The following is an 18645-nucleotide window of genomic DNA, read 5'->3' as shown; positions in this document are numbered from 1 at the left end:
AGTACCCGTTCTTCGAGTACCCGCCTCCTTCCAGGAATCGCTCCCCTTTGACAAAAATATTTCAAATAATCGCCTCTCTCGAATGATCGCCCTCACCCCACCCCTCTCGGCATCTCCTTTTTTTATCCACCAAAACTGATCAGTGACGATTCAAGCTCTGACGCCAAGGACATTGACATTGAAAATTAATCAAGAAGCCAAATTTAAAACACTTTAAAAGCCTATTTTCGGTTTATTTGATGCGATTTCCTGATGGGTTTAATAATGAAACAAAATATGTAGAACACAAATTCTAGAGAGCAATATTTGAAATAATCGTCTCCCTCGAATAATCGCCTTCGCTCGAATAATTGTCCTCTTTTGGTGTGGAAAAAATCGCCCCAGCTTTGTTCGAGGAAATACGGCGTTTATATACAAGTAGCTGAAATTTTGTTGCCAATCAAAGCTGTCACAAGTAGGCAATAATAGCATTTATTGTCATGGTCAGATCTCATGCTAAATAAGACGAGTGAGTTTGTAGTTCTCACAACCGAATAGAATAAAGACAAATTATCTCACACGCAACAAACAAATAGGTATACTTCGAAAGGAAACTACAGTTAAAACATTGAGGGGTCTGAGACAAGAACACCTCCCGATGTCTCGCGATGTCATAACTTTTTTTTCCCTGGGAGTTATGAATTTGTTTACACAAAGTACAAACAAAGTGTCATATAATACGGGAAAAACATTACATTCTCAAAAGAGAATGCTGTTGTTTTATGAACAGCATTAATATCGAGTTCGGGCTTAAATATCCGTAGAACACAATTGTAACCTCTGTCACGATCTGTCACGCAATCTCTTATTTGCCTGTATTTCAGTGGTTTTTAGCGCTCTGTTATAGACAACGATTTAATTTCCCCAGAACAAACGTTACATCAATTAGGAGTCCATTTCTTCCTAAATTTACTGTTGAAATTTCATCCCATTCGTGATAAAGGTAGCGTGATAAATAATCTTTTAAATTTAGCTCGTCCTTTCCATAGAGTAACAGTGGGATTTCGTTCAGGTCCCTCTCGATGTCATGGTTTTTTCAAACTTCATAAAAATAATAAAATCAAATTGGGAAGAGATGTAGAATAAGCTGATAATAAGTGGATGTCTTCTTGCTCTACAGTTAAGGCGAGCGGCTTGCTTAAAAACCTTTAAATTTTCAAGTCGAAATTTCTCGTGATTAGCACCGAAACTTATTATAGTCATTTTCTGCCAAAACAAAAAGTTTTTTTGACAAATTAATTACATTGCAATAAATAACTCAGTGTGGACTACTGATAGCCAAAGTTTGAGCGATTTTGAGTTTTTACACTTTTGCCGCTATTTTCCGATTTTGTTTGATTCTTGTGGGCATTCGCTCTTAAGTGCCGTGCTGTCATGCTCACATGACAGTTTTTGAGCAAATTCACTTTAGGATTCACAGGGGTGAGAAACCCTACAAATGTACGCAGTGTGACAAAACTTTCAGCTGCTCTTCACATTTGCAAAGTCATTTGAGGATTGACAGTGGTGTTAAACCCTATAAATGTACACAGTGTGACAAATGCTTCAGCCAGTCATCACATTTGCAAGCCTCTTCAAGATTCTTAGTCAGTGATGATTAACCCCACAACTCTTTGACAAATCTGTGACAAATCTTTCTCTGAGAAGTGAATCTTTCAGGAATGGCTGTAAAAGAGGCATAACCACAGCACATGATCTGCCATTGACAAGGAGAGATTTATGTATTGGATGTGCCAACATTAATTATTATTGTGGAATCTACACCCTGGCTACAAACATATGACGATTCGTCGTTGATTGTTCAAGTGGGGGCGCGTTTTTGCATAAGGGGAGGGGGTGTTTTGGACAGGCACTTGTTTTGTTACAGGAATATCCCAACTTTTGAGGCCCCTTAATGGAACAATAAATATTACTTGAGTACTTATATTTTTTAACACTCAAAATATTATGTTGTAACATTTGAGTAAAGTGAATTCTTGGCCCATTTTATGCTTTTGTCTTTCTATTGTTTACTTCAAAATGTAGTTTTTTGTTTCATGGGTTATTAGGGTAACTCTTGGTTGGTAAGATTTACTGCTCAAAACTAACTTTTGTGAAAGTGCACATGTATATGTTATGAAGCTATAAGCCTTTATAAAGTGGTGAAATGCAAAGGAGATACTGTGTTGATGTTTATAATTTTCAAGATTGTTAGTGTTAAAGAAGTCACGATTGCGTATTTTAGTTTTGGGCTTATCGGTTGGCTACAGACATTGGACAATAGTTGATTAGGTGCATACGGTATGTTTAGAACTAAAACAGCTGTATTGAAGGTTAATTTATGTTCTGTCTTGGACCAGCTATGCCAAACCGACCATGTGTTTTCCTGAAAAGGAAACTGTTGCTGGGACAGTAATTTACAAACTTCTTTGTCAGACAATCCCCTTCCCTTTGCTTTCCTGTAGAAGCTGTTAATTAGAACAAAAATTTTCAAGGAAATCCTTGATGTCATCGACATCAACCTAAAAGATCCTAAGAAACAGTTCAAGACTTCTACCAGAGTTGTGAATGAAACCAGTAATTTTATGACGTTATAGGACGAAACCAAGCTTCGCACGAAAATGGGGCTGCGCCTCGTGCAGATCTAAGAAAAAATGCGTCCCACATGGAAGGAAAAGACGCTGTCACGTCTTATATATAATTATGTTTTCAGCATCATTTAGGTTTTTAAGAGCTCCCTCGTGCGGTTGGACCGGTGAGGGTGGGACTCTGCAGAGACTCTGCGCCCAGTAACTCTACCTTAATGAGGGGGTAGGGGGAAGCAGAGACGAGGTAGCATTTTGCTCAAATTATTTTTCATCTTTTTTATTGTTATATTAACATGTTAAAAGGCGCCTTTTAACTCGTATCTACTTCAAATGGACGTATCTGGCACTGTAAATTCGATGTTAATGTTAAGAAAGCTATGTTCTTGTCCCCCTTTAAGGGGGCAAAACACCTAAATTTGAATGAAATTTGAAGACGTATTAAGAGGGGATGGAGGAAAGAAAATGATTTTTGGAACACTAACAGACAATTGATACCCACGCAAGAGCACCTCAGGTTGCTTGGTATCCGTCTATTAATTATTAACTACAAATTCCAATTTTAAAACTTCTTACTTTCTATTTACAACTTGTTATGTTGGCTTATGGTTGGATTTTTAACCAGCATGGTCTGATGCCTACTAGTATTTCCTATTTCATATGGAACTCCTGGTTGCTGTTTTATCATAGTTGATTTTCCAAAATGTTCTTGCAAATTTCAGTGAAGAGCATTCTACTACCTTCACATCATGTGATATAGGAATGATCTTTGGCAAACTCTACCAACGGTAGTCTAACAGTACCTGTACCCTGTAAGATTACTCGAGAATTGAATTATTGTGTCCTATATGCCAAGTGCTATCTGTATAATAAAAAATGTAACAAAAAGGAGTTGGATCTCTGTGAATTTTTATGTAAACTTAACTATAAATACTGTATGGAGAAATTGGTCTAACTCCTATACATTAATTATGTTTAGTGTTTAATAATGCATTGTTATGTATGATTGCACATAGCAGGTTTCCTTTGTCTAAACTATAATTTAAGTGTAGTACTTGTTGTACATTTGTGATATGATGCAGATTAAAAAAAATTGTATTGAATGTTTAGGTATGTTACTGTCTTGGACCAGCTAGGCCAAACTGACCTTGTGTTTTCCTGAAGAGAAAAACTGTTGCTGGGATAGTAATTTACCCTCTTCTTTGTCAGGCAATCCCCTTCCTCCGTTTTCCTGTAGAAGTTGCAATGTATGATATACACTCTTGAAATTTCTTTCTTTTTTATTTACAACTTGTTGGGTTATGGTTGGATTATTAACCAGGGTAACCATGCCTGCTGGTATTTCCTAGTTTGTTTGGAAGCTGGTTGTTGTTATATAATACTTGATTTGCCATATATTAACCGTTTTATTCCTCTACGATAATTAATTAAATATATAGATAAAGCAGTTAATACTTAGGATTTTTTCTCTAAGAAATTTCGTGGCCCTCCCCTTTTCCTTACCTGTTAAACTTATGACCCTCCCTTAAAAGATAAAACGAAAACCTGTGACCCTGCCCCATCCCTATCCTTCCTTTCTTTGTTGTTCCTATAAATTTGCATTTCACTTCACAATATTAAAGATTCAATGACCCTTATTTTTCTTTTACTTGATCACAAAACGTAGAAAAATGGTAAAGAAAGTGATAAAATGGAAGAAAAAATCTATTTTTAGAAGTTTGACATTTTTGCCGCACACAGCATTGAATTCAACTCATGTGTTCAACCGAACGACGGTTTAAAATGTTTTTGGGCAGCACCACCTCGGCTTGGTCTCCATGGATTTTTATGAGCTCCTCCTTTTTACCTTGTGCATCTTTGGCCGGCTCGACGAGATTACTTTTTGGCGGGAGTGAGCTCCTTGGCAACTTGGAAAGGTAGTCCAAGTGTTCTTTCAAAATGCCTTCAATTTCAGAAACACACAAGCTGTGTTTATAAATACTGTTACACTTGTAACATTGACAAGTACAAGTAGAGTGATCCCGATAGACTAGGCACTCACACATTCCTTTCTTACATGTCTTGGCAGCAACAAGGTATTTTTTCCTCTTGTCATCCCCAGCTAACGATGGCATTTGTTGGATAGCCTTGTTGCAATTTTTGCGCCTCCTTGACAATAGTTGCTATCACACCAGCTGGGCACGCACTGATAGACTGCAGAGAAGTCTTCAGATCAATAGAAAATTCCCTTTTTTTCTACTGGTTTAGCGGATGCCGTCTTGCTGATGGTGATTGATTTTCCCCGTATTGCCTCTTCAACAGTCACCTGGTTAAATTTCTTGACGTAGTCTGCTCTCTGGACTGCGGACATTTCAAACCACTCTTCTGGAGGAACTGCTAGGTGGGCTACTACGTCTGCAAGCTCATATTCTGCGCTAAGTCCACAAATTGCTATATGGAGTTCTTCCTGTTGGTGCTTGTCCACCTCCTCCAATACATCCTTTGTGAACTGAAGCTTTGATAAATCGACTTTGTTTTTATCGTTCTTTACGATAGCCTCCTTTTGCCGAGTCAACTTGTTATTTACGCTCTCTCACTGATTTGTGCAACTACGAAGACGCGTACCAGATCGATCACATGGCATTACCGCTTGTTTCTTTGCGTTACCTATCATGCACTTCTCCATCATGTCTTCATGGCTGTTTACATACTTCAAGTAAAGAGGGACTTTCCTTCTGGTGACTCTTGTCTCTTCCGTTTTCAAGATTTCTCTGGATGCATGTAACTTTTCTTGTAATTCATCTTTGGTATTTGCATCGAGAATTCCCTGACAAGCATCTTGCTTGCCAAACACGGTGTCAATGAATACTTTTTGGTGTTGCTGGATTCCAAGTTTTCGGAGTTTCTCTTGGCAGTTTTGCTGGAAATGTGTGAAGCATCGGAGCCCTGTCGCATGCGTCAATACCTCTCCGACAGCAGTGTGCAAAGCCTCCCCGCCGTCTGTGATGAAGCCTTTCCCCTTTTCTGCTAGAGTTGGAGCGCTGTTACACACTGCTGATACAATCTTCTTGTAAACACTCTTTTCTTTACTGTACTGAAGCGCTGTCGGCCCAAGGAAGGTAGGAGCCCCGCCGGTTCGCTTACATGTTAGGAACAGATGTTTGTATGTAAAAGGAGTTACTTCGTACTTCCCAAAACTGAAAGTCGGGTCCACGCTAAAGGGGTGGCTTAATTTTCCTGAGGTACAAAAGCGCGAGAGGTCATCTGTCATATGCTTCTTACCCAACACCCACAAGTCCTCCGGCACGTCATGGTGCTCAAGAATGATGGATTCTTCTTTATGTTTGGACTACTGTAGCCGTTCGTCGACTCCATTTGTTTTCTTGCTCTTGTATTTCAGATCGTACATTTGTTGTCTTGACCTTGGAAGATCCCCGGGTTCGCGTGCGCCCATAATTCCACCTGCAGCCGCTGAAGCATTACTATAGACAACTGAAGGCGATTTTGTTGTAACTTCCTTTTTCAAGGCTTCTATGGTGCTTTTCTTGATGGGATAGAAAGGCTTGATGGATTTTTTTGCTGTTCCTGTGTGCCCGTACATTAAAATTAACCTTGTCACAATTCTTGTCTAGGATAGCGTACTGCAACAAGCACTGATCGTTGATGATCGCGTGACCACTCTCTCCTTTCATGATAAATATTGAGCGGCATAACCCCGCGGTGTTTTTTGTGGAATGTGCATGGATGTGATATTGGTTACTGGATTTCAGCTCTATTTTCTTCTTTGCAATAACTTTAACTTCCTTGTTCTCGTCTATTTCGGTCGTCCACGATGCAATGCGCAGTGTATGAGAGTATGAGCCATTCATGTCACTTTTGACATCCTCCGAATGTTTCAGTTTGTCCACATCTATAATAAATGCCAAGTTTTGGCGTACTCTTAAAGGAACCTTGGAACACTTCAGGTCTTGTTGCTCTAGTAAGATCTTAACTGCCTGCGGAACAGTGTACCCATCTCGTTTGCCTTTTTGAAATACAGGTAACTCTTTGTCGCTTTCGTAGATATTCTGAAAAATGAAAAGTACAGTCTAGCAATGCGTACGAAAAATGTTCCCGTTGGAAAAATTTAAACCAAGAAAAAAGGAAATGTGATATTATCAAGTTAATTTTCTAAAAAAAAAAAAATAAACGAGAATCTTACCTCGGTGAGGGCCACTGCTTGGATCGCACTTTTGGATAAGCTGTTACATGGACTCGCTCCAGTTGGCTTCATTTTAAGGCCTGTAAGAATTGTGTTGCCGTGGTTATTTTCTATTAGCATGTAACACATGACTAACTTTTAACATTGTGCATTTTGAGGCTTGTTAGTTGCACCTACAAGCCCCTCATTTCAACACGATACTATCAAAATCACTAGAGTGGTAAAATCGCCGATAGAATTTGAATTGGTTTGAATTCGAAGCGGCTCGATCGTTAACGCGTGATGTAAAAAAAGAATGTCACATGACGTGAAAATATTATTACTACGAGCAGTCCCTTCATTTTTCTCAGGTCGAGTGGACGAGAGCGCGTCTCGTCGTGTCTCGTGTTCTCGCAGGCGGTAATTTCCACGTGTTTGGAGAGCGCTCGCCAACTCGATCTGAGTAGCTAAGCTAAGTAGCTTCTTTATATTGTTGCTATTATTATACATCGATAAACCTCTTACTACTGACAGAGCGTGGGGACGTTCATGGGAATCGGTATTAAGGGCGAGGTTGTCCCGGATACCCTAGACCATGTAAATAGGGCCTAAGTTGTCTAAAGCGCCGTTCAACAATTTATAAAATATCGGCCTGAAGCGCCAATCTCTATATTTGCTGATTTAGCTGCATTGAGCTCGGAAACCTGTGACAACACACCAGTTTCACTACAAGTTTTGCGTTTCTTGGAGACTTGATCATCCTCAATTTCGCCAACATCAGTGGAACGTTTATTGCGGATGATTGACCTGACAAAAAATGCGGTAAAAAAATGCATCAATCAATACAAGCTAATGTTAATGCATTGGTAACTTTAAATGTAATTCAGTTATTAACGATGTTGCTTTAAGCTCACCTCTCCTCGTCTGAATCCGGAAGGATAACCGTCTGATAAGTTTTAACAGCGCTCGGTCTGCTCGATAATCCAGCTGCATTTGGCTCAGAACCAACTGACAACACAGGAGTCTGATTATTGGTTTTGCGTTTCTTCCAAGCAGGATCATCCTCGAATTCGCTACCATCAATCAAACGTTTATTTCTGATAATTCGCCTAACAATAAAGCCATTAAAATTGTAACAATCAATACAAGCTAATGCACTGCTGGGTATATATTTATCTCAGGATTAGCCGGATGAGGCATTTCACGAACCTGTTCTCGTAGGAATCCGTAATGATAATCTCTTGATGCGTTTTCACATTGCTGTCTTGAACCTGTAACGCAAAGTCGATGTTAAAAAAGCGTTTATAGAACTCAGACAGGGCAATTAATGTTCTACTAGTACACACAAAGAGAACTGACTATGCTACAGCATACGGACTGACATCGTAAGGAACACTGGAAACAACGGTTACCTTCTTGCTGTCTTTACCCTGCCGAGGATTTTCTTTCGTAACTCCGATTTTCCTCCATAGCACTCGGATCGCTGTTGGCACACCCTTAATAGAGAAATGCGAGTACAGTCTGCTATAAGTAACAGTTGGGAAAAATATTAGTTTTGCATAAGTAATTCAACAAAACAGAAAACAAAGATTTTCTAACCGTGTAACTGGTTATTCAGTTGGAAGCCACGCGTTTCATCATTTGCAGATTCAATAGCTGGAGCGTTTGATACACTGCCAGTCAAAGAGATAGGTGATTAGGAGGTAGAAAAAGCATAACGACAGCAAAAATGACATATATAAAGAGGGAGGGGAGGAAGGAAGGAGGTAGGAAAGGGGGAGAGGGAGTCAAAAAAGGCAGTTTGTAGTTTAGAAAAGGTGAAAGCTTGCACTGACGGTCTATAGACTGTGTTACTAAAGCCAATGACAATATAATTAAAAAGAAGTTTATGCTTACCTTGTTTCTGGAGACATTAATAGAAAGGAATGCCCCGCCTTCTTCGTCAAGCCACCGCCTGTTCAGTTAACCGTTTCCAAATCCAGCCACAGAGAGCTTCACATGCTTTAGGCGAGCAGTCATGATACACCTTCACCAGACCACCATGTCTGTTGCCACCAAGATCCTGGTTTACCGGGTGGGTATCGATCAAAAACAGCTTCCCCCCGATAACTCCTACAAGTAAAACGTACGGTTCGCAGCAAAAGAGTGCGGTACAAAACTGTTCTTTACTAGTCATGTCGCGCGATCATGTCCTTTCGTAAACATTCTCTTGATTCTTGAGAGAAAATGTGATCGCCATGTAAAATCTTCTCTATGAAATCATAATCGCAAGAGACTGAGCCAATTTGACGGAGGATTCTGTATGCTTCGTCTACATGACAAAGACCCTTTGTGCGCACTTTGTTGATTTCAACTGGAAGCTCATTGATTATTTTCTCCACCAGGGAAGGTAGCTTCGTGAGTATCGGCTGGATTCATCCACTTTGTCTTTCTTCTGAGATATGGAGATTGTGAGCTATCTTAGCACAAAGGAAGGCACAGGCATTTGTACCATCATTTGCAGGAGCCATGTGCTGCTGGATCTTTGAGCCACCCACTGTAATTTTCTCGGCTAAATCTTGATCAAATGCTTCAATATAGGATGTCTGGCTGACTTCCAGTGGTGTGTCATCACATAGAGATTCATTTTCCCATTCCTCTAATTTGGTGACCTCCTTTGTTGCTCCCATGCTGTACATTCCTGGTACACACACCTTCTAAATAGAGCCAATCTGTTGCTTGAAGGTGTTTGTATTTTTCAGAAAAACACGGTTTCTTCTGTTGAGTAAGGAGCTGTTTAAGTTTCTCCAATGGGGTTCCAGAACCTGGCGATTCAAATTCCGTCTGGAATGGATGCCTCAAATCGGTATTTATAACATTAAACAACACCATTCCGTAAGCCAATATCTACCTTCTTCATGTCACTGATAGAAAATGACATACCAGCTTCCGGTTGTGAAAGAAATGCTTCCGGTGCAAGAAAGACAGGGGTGCCCCGATTTAACCGTTGTGTGCGAGAGTGAACCACGAGTGCTGTCTGCACCAGCCGTGACCGGCTTTCGCCAAAGTCGGTGACTTTGCACATGACTGGATTTTCCTGCAATGCTTTGGAGAAATCTTCTTCGCTTGTCATGTTGCTGTAATGTTGATTACTCACCAACACATTAGCAGTTTGCAGGTCCCTATGAACAATGTCCTTGCTGTGGAGGTAACACAAGCCACTGGCCACATCTTTGGCAATCTTAGTGAAAAATCCACACTGATTAAAGCTTTCTAATGCATCGTGCTTGTCCACGAAACCCAGAAATTCTCGAAGGCTATGAACTTTCTTATCAATGTCAGTCAATGTCATCGCTGAACGGCGAAAAATCAAAACATACATATTCCAACATAATAGCACAAGGCCTTTGTTAGAATGCTTTGAATGACACAACGTTTTCATGCTGAAGGTTATAAAGCATTCTAGCCTCTTTGATGAATTCCTTCTGGTCGTCGACGCTTTCCTCCAATAATTACTTCTTTACAACCACTGTATCCGAGACGTAACCTTGTACGAGATGTTTAGCCTTGACAACAACCCCGAACGAACCACGTCCAACGATACCGGTTTCCTCAAGATCTTCATACCGAAATTGCGGTAAATCAGGAACCTTAGGTACAATTGCCTTCTTTGTGATAAAAGGTAATTTAAAAGCCATCTTCGCATCGGAGTGAGTGAAATTCTGAATCATTCACGAGAGACCTTTGACCGCCATCAGGCGCGTAGGAGGGGAGGTTCGAGGGGTTCGAGCGAACCCCCTTTGAAGAACAATAATGGCGGAAGAAAAACGTTTAAATAAAGTTGCTGTGGTCGAAATACATCAACCAAAGAAAAATAGAGATATAAACCCATTTTTTAGGCATTATGTCTTATTCTCAGTAAAAATAAAAGTTGTAAAGAACCCTTGGAGATTAATTTTAATGACGTTTCATTTTTGCGGTAAAACCGCATCCGCCCGAAAAAGCTATAGAAAAGCATGCTGTGCGATACGTTTTGTTCTCTGAATGCGATTCACTACAAACCTAATAGTTTAAGCCTTGTTGAGTTTCACGTGCAATTACGTACAAGTTCGCCTGAGAACATTCACTTGTGAATGTGAACGTTCCATAAGCGCAATGTGGAGGTTAAACAACTACGTGAAGTGTACCATCGGAGAGAGTAGGCTGTCCGCCGTTGCTCTAATGTATATCAAACATGATATGCCTGTCAATCTTGACAAGATAGTCAATTTCACCCGAGAATGATGCAGTTTACCAGCTTGGTGTATGACTATTAGCAGATCGAATAGCTTTCAGAACTTGACAGGGCGCGGAATGTACATTGAACTTTCTTGTTTAAGTGGAAACCGATTATGCCGTCGAAATGATGTATACAGCTTAAAAAGCTGCTGTAAAACAAAGTTGTGATTTGTCTAAAATGGGTCTCAAAATGCAGGAAATGAGGTTTCTGGGAACCTAGATTTTCAAAAAATTTCCGGGGGAGCATGCCTCCGGACCCCCCTAGTAGGAGCGCTCCCGCCGCTCAGCAAGATTTGGGGCTCAACGAACACCCCTATCGAAACCTTAGCTATGCGCCTGGCCATGGTTGATCGAATCAAGCATGAAATCGAAAATTTTTTTGCAGAAAATGAGGAAGATTTTCCTTGTAACAAGAATTACTTCTCCTTGCTGACTATTAATGGTCTGTTCTGCTCACAATTCAATTCAGGAGAATTTATCGAAGGATAAGGACACCGTCTGTCGAATATCTGTAACACGAACGTTTTTATTGGTCAGTTGCTCCAACACATTTCAAAATCTTTTGTCGTCTGTGTACGGTCACGGCCAAAAATGCCAACAAAACATAACAAAGAAGTTTGTCGGGCTTCATAATCATTGCCTTTTGTTAACTATGTTTTCAGTTATCTATTTCAAAGCCGAGTTTGTAGGAATTCTTGTGCTTTCCCTTGGAGCTGTCATTCTCCAGGCTGCCCCTCAAAATTCCTTACCATCCGGGGAGGGGTAGGTGGTTGTGTGTCAGGTGACTTTACGCCGGCGGTGGTGAATTTTCTTCAGGGCGTTTAGTTCTCGCTTTTAAAATAAGGTAAGTATTTTAATCCACAACACCTTGAGTTCATTCTGTCAAAGTAAACAAAACCGGTTAATTTTACTTTGATTGTTTAATCTGGTAGCACTGCTGATCAGTTCAAGGCTTGTATGCGGTGTTTTGTCCTCGAATATTTTCAGAACATTGGGCACTCTATGGTCCGGAGCGCGTTGTATGAAAGTCTTACTCTTTGGTCGATGCTTTGATGGTACAATCATGTTCACATTACTTCTGTGGGTAATAGTTTCGTTTTACTTTCAAGTACACCCTGACCCAACAAGAACATTACAGCAAAATGTTTTGTGGCCCAGTGCTGTATTAAAGACATTCGTGCTTTAAGTTGCCGAAACTGTTTTACCAAAAATTACCAGTTGTTGTTTGATTACGAAAATGTTAGCTGGCTTTTCAGTTCGCATTTTAACGACATGTGCTTATTCCAAAACGAAAGGGACTCGTTCCTGCATACTGCTAGGATTGGAATGTCATACATTTCCAATCCTAGCAGTGTGCAGGATGTTTGTTCCATGAACCTTGATTAAATGGCCTTAGCTCCCATGAGTCTCCTGTAGCTCAGTGGTAGTCTTAGGTTCGACTCCTGATAGGAGCACTTTGATTTTTTTTTAGAGAATCTGGAGTATCCCTGTGCCACTTACTGAATGAAACATCATACTCAAATATGTACATGTATTTATACAGGGACTGAGGAGTGGGTGGGGCTGGGAGGGTTTTAGCCCCCCCTCCCCCCAAATCTTTGGATGTTTAAAAATATTTTATTTAACTAAATTAACCACTTCCATCACTCACAGAAACAACTTACCTTACACATTATTAAGTATATTAAGGTTTTCTCCGACTTACCCGACAATTTCAATTTGTCATCAGTTTTGCTCCTGAACGGATGACTAGATTTCAACTGTGAAATCTGTTGTTTCTATTTTCATTCGTTCTTCGATCAGTGTTTCACGAAGATAAAATTTCATCAATGAATAAGTTTTAACGGAGTAGTTTTTGCACAAAGGGATTCATTTATGAAAGCTAGTGTAGCTATATTTGCTGTTGTGCATAAATATTTGAAGCAGAGAATTATGTACAGCTACGGTTATCCTAGATCATTGAATCCTGCTTTCATAATGAAAGAAGAAGCAAATATGATTCACTGAAACGGGAATAATGAATCTGGGTCTTCACAAGCTGCTGGCTTTAACAAGAAAAGAAGTCGAAAATTTTTGTCTCATCAGCCTGATGTGTTGGTCAAATGTTAAGGCCAGACTCAAGTATTGACTTCTTAAAAAGAAAAGAAAAGAAAAGTTAACATATTTTGGTTGATATAATCAGTTAAAAGTTTACATCAGTGTTGACAGTTTTTGATGCATTTCTAGCCATTTCAGAAGACTTAAATTTAAAATTTTTCTGGGGGAGCATGCCCCTGGTCCCCCATAATTGTCTCACAGTAACACGTTTGCTTTAGTCCTTCCCCCCCCCCCCCCCCCTACTCTACATCTATAATATCTGGGTTACATCTATAACATTTATAATATCTGGATTGCATCAATAATATCAGTCTGATGATCGCTTAGTGCATGAAACTGGAGTAACTGTGGTACACTTTCTATCTTAAATTTATATTTATATTTTCGCTCTGTATGTTTTTGCATCGAGCACTGCTGTGACTGAGTGAAAACATCATTATATTGTTCCTTTAAGGTAAAATCTTTATTTAGACACAGTGTTTTCCTTCAGGACTATACAATATTTAATTCAAAATCTAACTACCTAACTAAATTTATGTTGTAAATAGCTACTACAATAAGAGAAATGATAAAAACCTGCTTTACAAGGAAGCCGTGTAAAAAAACAAAATAAAATTTATACAAGACTATAACTGTCAAAATCATAATTCTTCAGCTTAGATTTAAATTCATTAAGAGACAGCAACTGTCGAATATTTAGGGGCAGACTATTCCACAGTACAACTCCACTTTAAGACAGACTTCTTTTACAATAATTAGTGCAGGGCTGTGGGATAGCAAGCGTACTATCACTATCTCTTAGGTTATAAGTTAAAGTATCAGAACGGAAGACAAAGTGTGAACCATATTATTTACAATCTTGTACATCATTATTGATTTATTGACAAGGCGTTGACGGTCCAGTTTAACCCAGTTTACCATCCACAACAATTCATCACTACTTACAATCGTAATTTGAAAATGTTAAGACGCGTGCTGTGCGATTTTGTAATTTTTGTAACTTTTGAGAAAGACTCTTAGAACAGGATCCCCACAGCGAACTGCAGTAATCGAGATGAGGTTGGACTAATGAATTGTAAATGGAAAGTAAAGTCCTATATATATTGTCCGTATGCAATTATCATAGTAAACTTGCCCCTTTCATTCCTTCAGGGTGGGCGGGGAGGGGGGCTCCCAAGGGGGTGGGGGATTAGTACATTTTAGACCTTTCCCTTGCACAAAGAGGTGGGGGATTAGCCTCGTGGAAGTTACCAAGAGACGACAGACCTACACAACTTCAAAAAATAGAAACTTTTATGACTTCTTTGTATTTTTTCTTATACTATGGCTTAGACACTGAATCTGTCCTCTGTGTATATGTGGAGCATTATACTCACTTGTTAGGGGCTTATATATCTCCTATATGCAGATCCAGGGTTGGGTGGGAAGTAAAGTGGGGGAAAGAGGAGGGGGGGTGGCATTTTGTGTGGCAAGTGCTGACTTAGTGGTTTAACACAGAGCTTACTCCTGACACAAATGAAGTTTGAGTCACAAGTTCATTTCAATTCAAACCTTCATTTCTTACTTTTATTACTGAGCATCTTCCTTTTGGTGGATAAACTAGTGAACCAGTTTAATATCTGACCATTTTTTTGTAATCTTAAGGTTCTTTATAATTAATTAATACCGGTACTACTAGTAAATAATTCCAGCATGAATTACTTAAGTAGCATTAGTTAATTATAAAGAACCTTAAGATCACAAAAAAATGGTCATATATTAAACTGTAATTTATCCCCACACAGAATGGAATGTCATCTTTTATTTTTAAGTAAGCTATTCTACATTTAAAAATTTGAATTAGAACATGTAAAATTATACAAGCACAGTCCAGCCACCATGGTTACCAATAGATCAAAAAGCATATTCTCCTTTCCAATAAATAGAATGCATAAATTTGCAGATCCCTTTTCAATTCATTACTAACCATTTCTGATTTTTTGCTGTTTTGTTTTATTTGTAGGTATTTGTCATAGATATATACATTTCTCTTATTAAGAGTTTAAAAAGATGAGAGTTCATTTGAATGAGGCAGGAAAGGTTTCAAATGCAGCATCTACAGATTATTGTTTTAAGCAGTCACAAGGTTTGCATTGTCACCTAGAGGCCATACAAATGTTCTGTGTGTCACAAGTCCTTTAAAAAATCACAAGATCTAAAAACACACCTCAGGATACACAAATATAAACAATTTTGCAATCTTTAAGCTGCTCAACAACTTAGCAAAATCACATGAGGGTACACAGTAGCAGTAAACCCTACAAGTGTAAACAGTGTGACAAATATTTCAGCTGCTTATCAAATTTGCAAGGTCATCTGAGGATTCACAGTGGCGAGAAACCCTACAAATGTACACAGTGTGACAAAGCTTTCAGCCGCTCGTCACATTTGCAAAAGTCATCTGAGGATTCACAGTGGTGAAAAACCCTACAAATGTACACAATGTGACAAGAACTTCAGCCATTCATCAGGTTTGCAATGTCATTTGAGGATTCACAGTGGTGTGAAACCCCACAAATGTACACAATGTGAGAAGTGCTTCAGACAGTTATCACATTTACAAAGTCATCTGAGGGCTCACAGTGGTGAGAAATCCTACAAATGTAAACAATGTGACAAATATTTCAGCCGCTCATCAGATTTGAAAAGGCATCTGATTATTCACAGTGGTGAGAAACCCTACAATTGTGCACAATGTGAAAAGTGCTTCAAGAATTCATCAACATTGCAAAGGCATCTGAGGATTCACATTGGTGATAAACCATACAAATGTACACATTGTGATAAATCCTTCAGCCGCTCGTCACATTTGCAAAGTCATCTGAGGATTCACAGTGGCGAGAAACCCTACAAATGTACACAATGTGACAAATGCTTCAGGGTTTCATCAACTTTACGAAATCACCTCAGGATTCACAGTGGTGAGAAACCCTACAAGTGTACACAATGTGGCAAATCTTACACTCATAATTCTGGCTTGCTTTATCACAATAAGACTGTTCATGGCGATTCACGGATTTCACCCCATATTAGTGCACCCTGTACAGCGAACCTCTCAGCAATGGCAGTAGGCTAAGGAGGCATAACTGCGGTAAATGATGTCATTGATGAGGAGAGATTTACATGTTGGATGTGCCAAGAATTCTAACATAATTATTGAGGAATTCTTTATCATATGTACAAACATATGGCAGTCCAGTGATTGTCACTGATTTTCACGCAGGGGAGAGGGGGTGTTGTGAACAGGCAGGTATTTTACAGAAATATCCATTTTTTGAGTCCACTCAATGGAACAATTACTTGAGTACTTTCGTTTTTCAACACTATTTTTAACACTCAAAATATTTCGTTCTAACATTTGAGTTAAGTAAATTCTAGGCCCATTTTAGCCTTTTTTTCTTTTGTTTTCTTCAAAATGAAATGTAGTTCTTTGTTTCATGGGTTATCAGGGTAACTCCTGGGCCCTGTTGCTCAAAGGGCGATTAACGCTAATCCGCGACTAAATGTTAACAGAAGTTTTCACTTCTCTTGTTAAGAATGTTCTTAAAAGCTAATTTTAAGCTAATGGTAAATGAAAGTCTTCAAAACTCAGGGGCAAAAAAATCGTTTGGCAAAATCATTATTGAATAATAATTAAACACAAATTAAAGTTCACGTTAACTCAGGATTAGCTTAATCGGGCTTTGAACAACTGAGCCCTAGTTGGTAAGATTTACTACTCAAAACTAAGTTTTGTGAAAGTATGCCATGATGCCATTAGCCTTCATAAAGTGGTGAAATGCAAAGATGACAGTCTTCTGTTTTGTTGTTTAGAATTTTCAAGGTTTAGTGTTAAAGAAGTCTTGATTGTGTCTGTTAGTTTTGTGATTGAGTTTGCTACACACGTTGGACAATAGTTGATTAGGTGAATATGTTTAGAACTTAAACAGCTGCATTGAAGGGTTAGTTATGTTAGTGTTTTAAATGGTACGCTACGGCTACCTTCAGTCTTGGACCAGCTATATATGCCAAACCGACATTGTGTTTTTCTGAAGAGAAAACAGTTGCCGGGACAGTAATTTACATCTTCTTTGTCAGACAAACACCCTTCTTCCGTTTTCCTGCAGAAGTTGTAGTGTATGATATACATTCTTGAAATTTCTTACTTGGCTTATGGTTGGATTATAAACCAGCATGGTCTTGATGCGTGCTAGTATTTCCTATTTCATGTGGAAACTGGTTGTTATTGTACTATACTGGATTTTGCCCTAACCTGACCGTTTTGTTACTCTAAAAAAAAATAAATAAATAAATAAAGAGATTAAGCGATTAATAGTTAGGGACGTTACGTTTCTAATTATGTGTATGTGAGAGGGGGGCGACGCTGGCTGTGGGATTTTTCATTTTTTCTCCAAGAAATTTCGTGGCCCTCCCCTTTTCCTTACCTGTCAAACTGATGACCCTTCCCAGACAGAGCAAAAACCTATAACCCTCCCCCCTCCCTGTACTTCCGTACCTTGTTGTCCTTCATTTATTTCCAATCAATTTTCCCTGGTCTTTCCGGTCACTCCAGGTAATCTCGTTCTGCTACCATGGGCAAGGATTCGCGTAAAATTGCCTACGGAAAATGAACTTGTTGCAAATGTCAGTGACTTGAGAGAGACAATGGAGTTTCTTGTAGTTATTGTGGCTTTCCTCAGGCGAGGCATGCCAAACGGACAGGCACAAAAAGCAGTCAAACCAGTGAGGCGTCAAGTACGGGTAATCAATGAGCTGGTTTCCAGAATCAAACGACGAATACACTTAATTCTGAAAAACAAGGTTGCTTGGTTTCTACCACTCCTTTTGGGAGAACGTCCCTTATGAGGGCAGCTTTCGCCAAGAGGTTATTCAGTAAAGGAAACGTTAAGGACAATGACCGTTTTTATACTAGAAGACGCATTATCCGTCTGGACGAACTTGTGCAAACATTTGTTGCTCGTCTGGTTATTCGTCTCTAGTATAAAGACGGGCACAAGACGCATTATCCGTCTGGACGAATTATCTTCCGTTATTCGTCTTGAACGACGCACAACGGAAAACAGATTGTCCAGAGGGATAATACGTCTTGTGCCCGTCTTTATACAAGAGACGAATAACCAGACGAACAACAAATGTTTGCCCAAGTTCGTCCAGACGGATAATGCGTCCTCTAGTATAAAAACGGCCAATCTCGTTCCTCAAGTCTTCGTTCCTTACTGCGCAGGCTTGACGAAACGAGCTTCCCGACCGCTGGTCAAGGAGAACGAAGACTGGGTAAGAGGTTACGTTAAGGACGGTGACTACTATTGTTACCGCGCATACGTTCTGCGCATCTCGAGATACTCGGGTTTCCTACGGGTAGTGCTCACTAATATAGGGATATTTTTGCGTGAATTAAAACTATGCAGAGAAAGCAGAACTTAGCAAGTGCTCTTGGTTTCCAAAAAGAAAATTGGTGGTAACCATGCATTTTTCAGAGATAATTAAGCA

The 18645-nt window shown here is 39.4% G+C and overlaps 2 protein-coding genes and 1 pseudogene across 2 annotated transcripts in view; all 3 read left to right on the top strand.

Moving 5' to 3' along the window:
- Positions 1 to 18645, top strand: part of LOC146454579 (uncharacterized) — a 69754-nt gene that overhangs the window by 30678 nt on the left and 20431 nt on the right. The window lies entirely within an intron of this gene.
- LOC146454574 (uncharacterized) overlaps positions 11825 to 18645 on the top strand; it is a 66255-nt gene continuing 59434 nt past the window's right edge. The window contains exon 1 of the mRNA XM_085095322.1: positions 11825 to 11937. The gene's annotated coding sequence lies outside the window, so the exon portion shown is untranslated. The remainder of the gene's footprint in view (positions 11938 to 18645) is intronic.
- On the top strand, positions 14519 to 17219 carry LOC146454580 (uncharacterized; annotated as a pseudogene).

Source organism: Pavona decussata, unplaced genomic scaffold, assembly GCF_977016875.1.
Source record: "Pavona decussata unplaced genomic scaffold, jaPavDecu1.1 SCAFFOLD_300, whole genome shotgun sequence".
Lineage (NCBI taxonomy): Eukaryota > Metazoa > Cnidaria > Anthozoa > Scleractinia > Agariciidae > Pavona > Pavona decussata.
The sequence above is the reverse complement of the archived record's forward strand: the minus strand, read 5'-3'. Positions and strand labels throughout refer to the sequence as shown.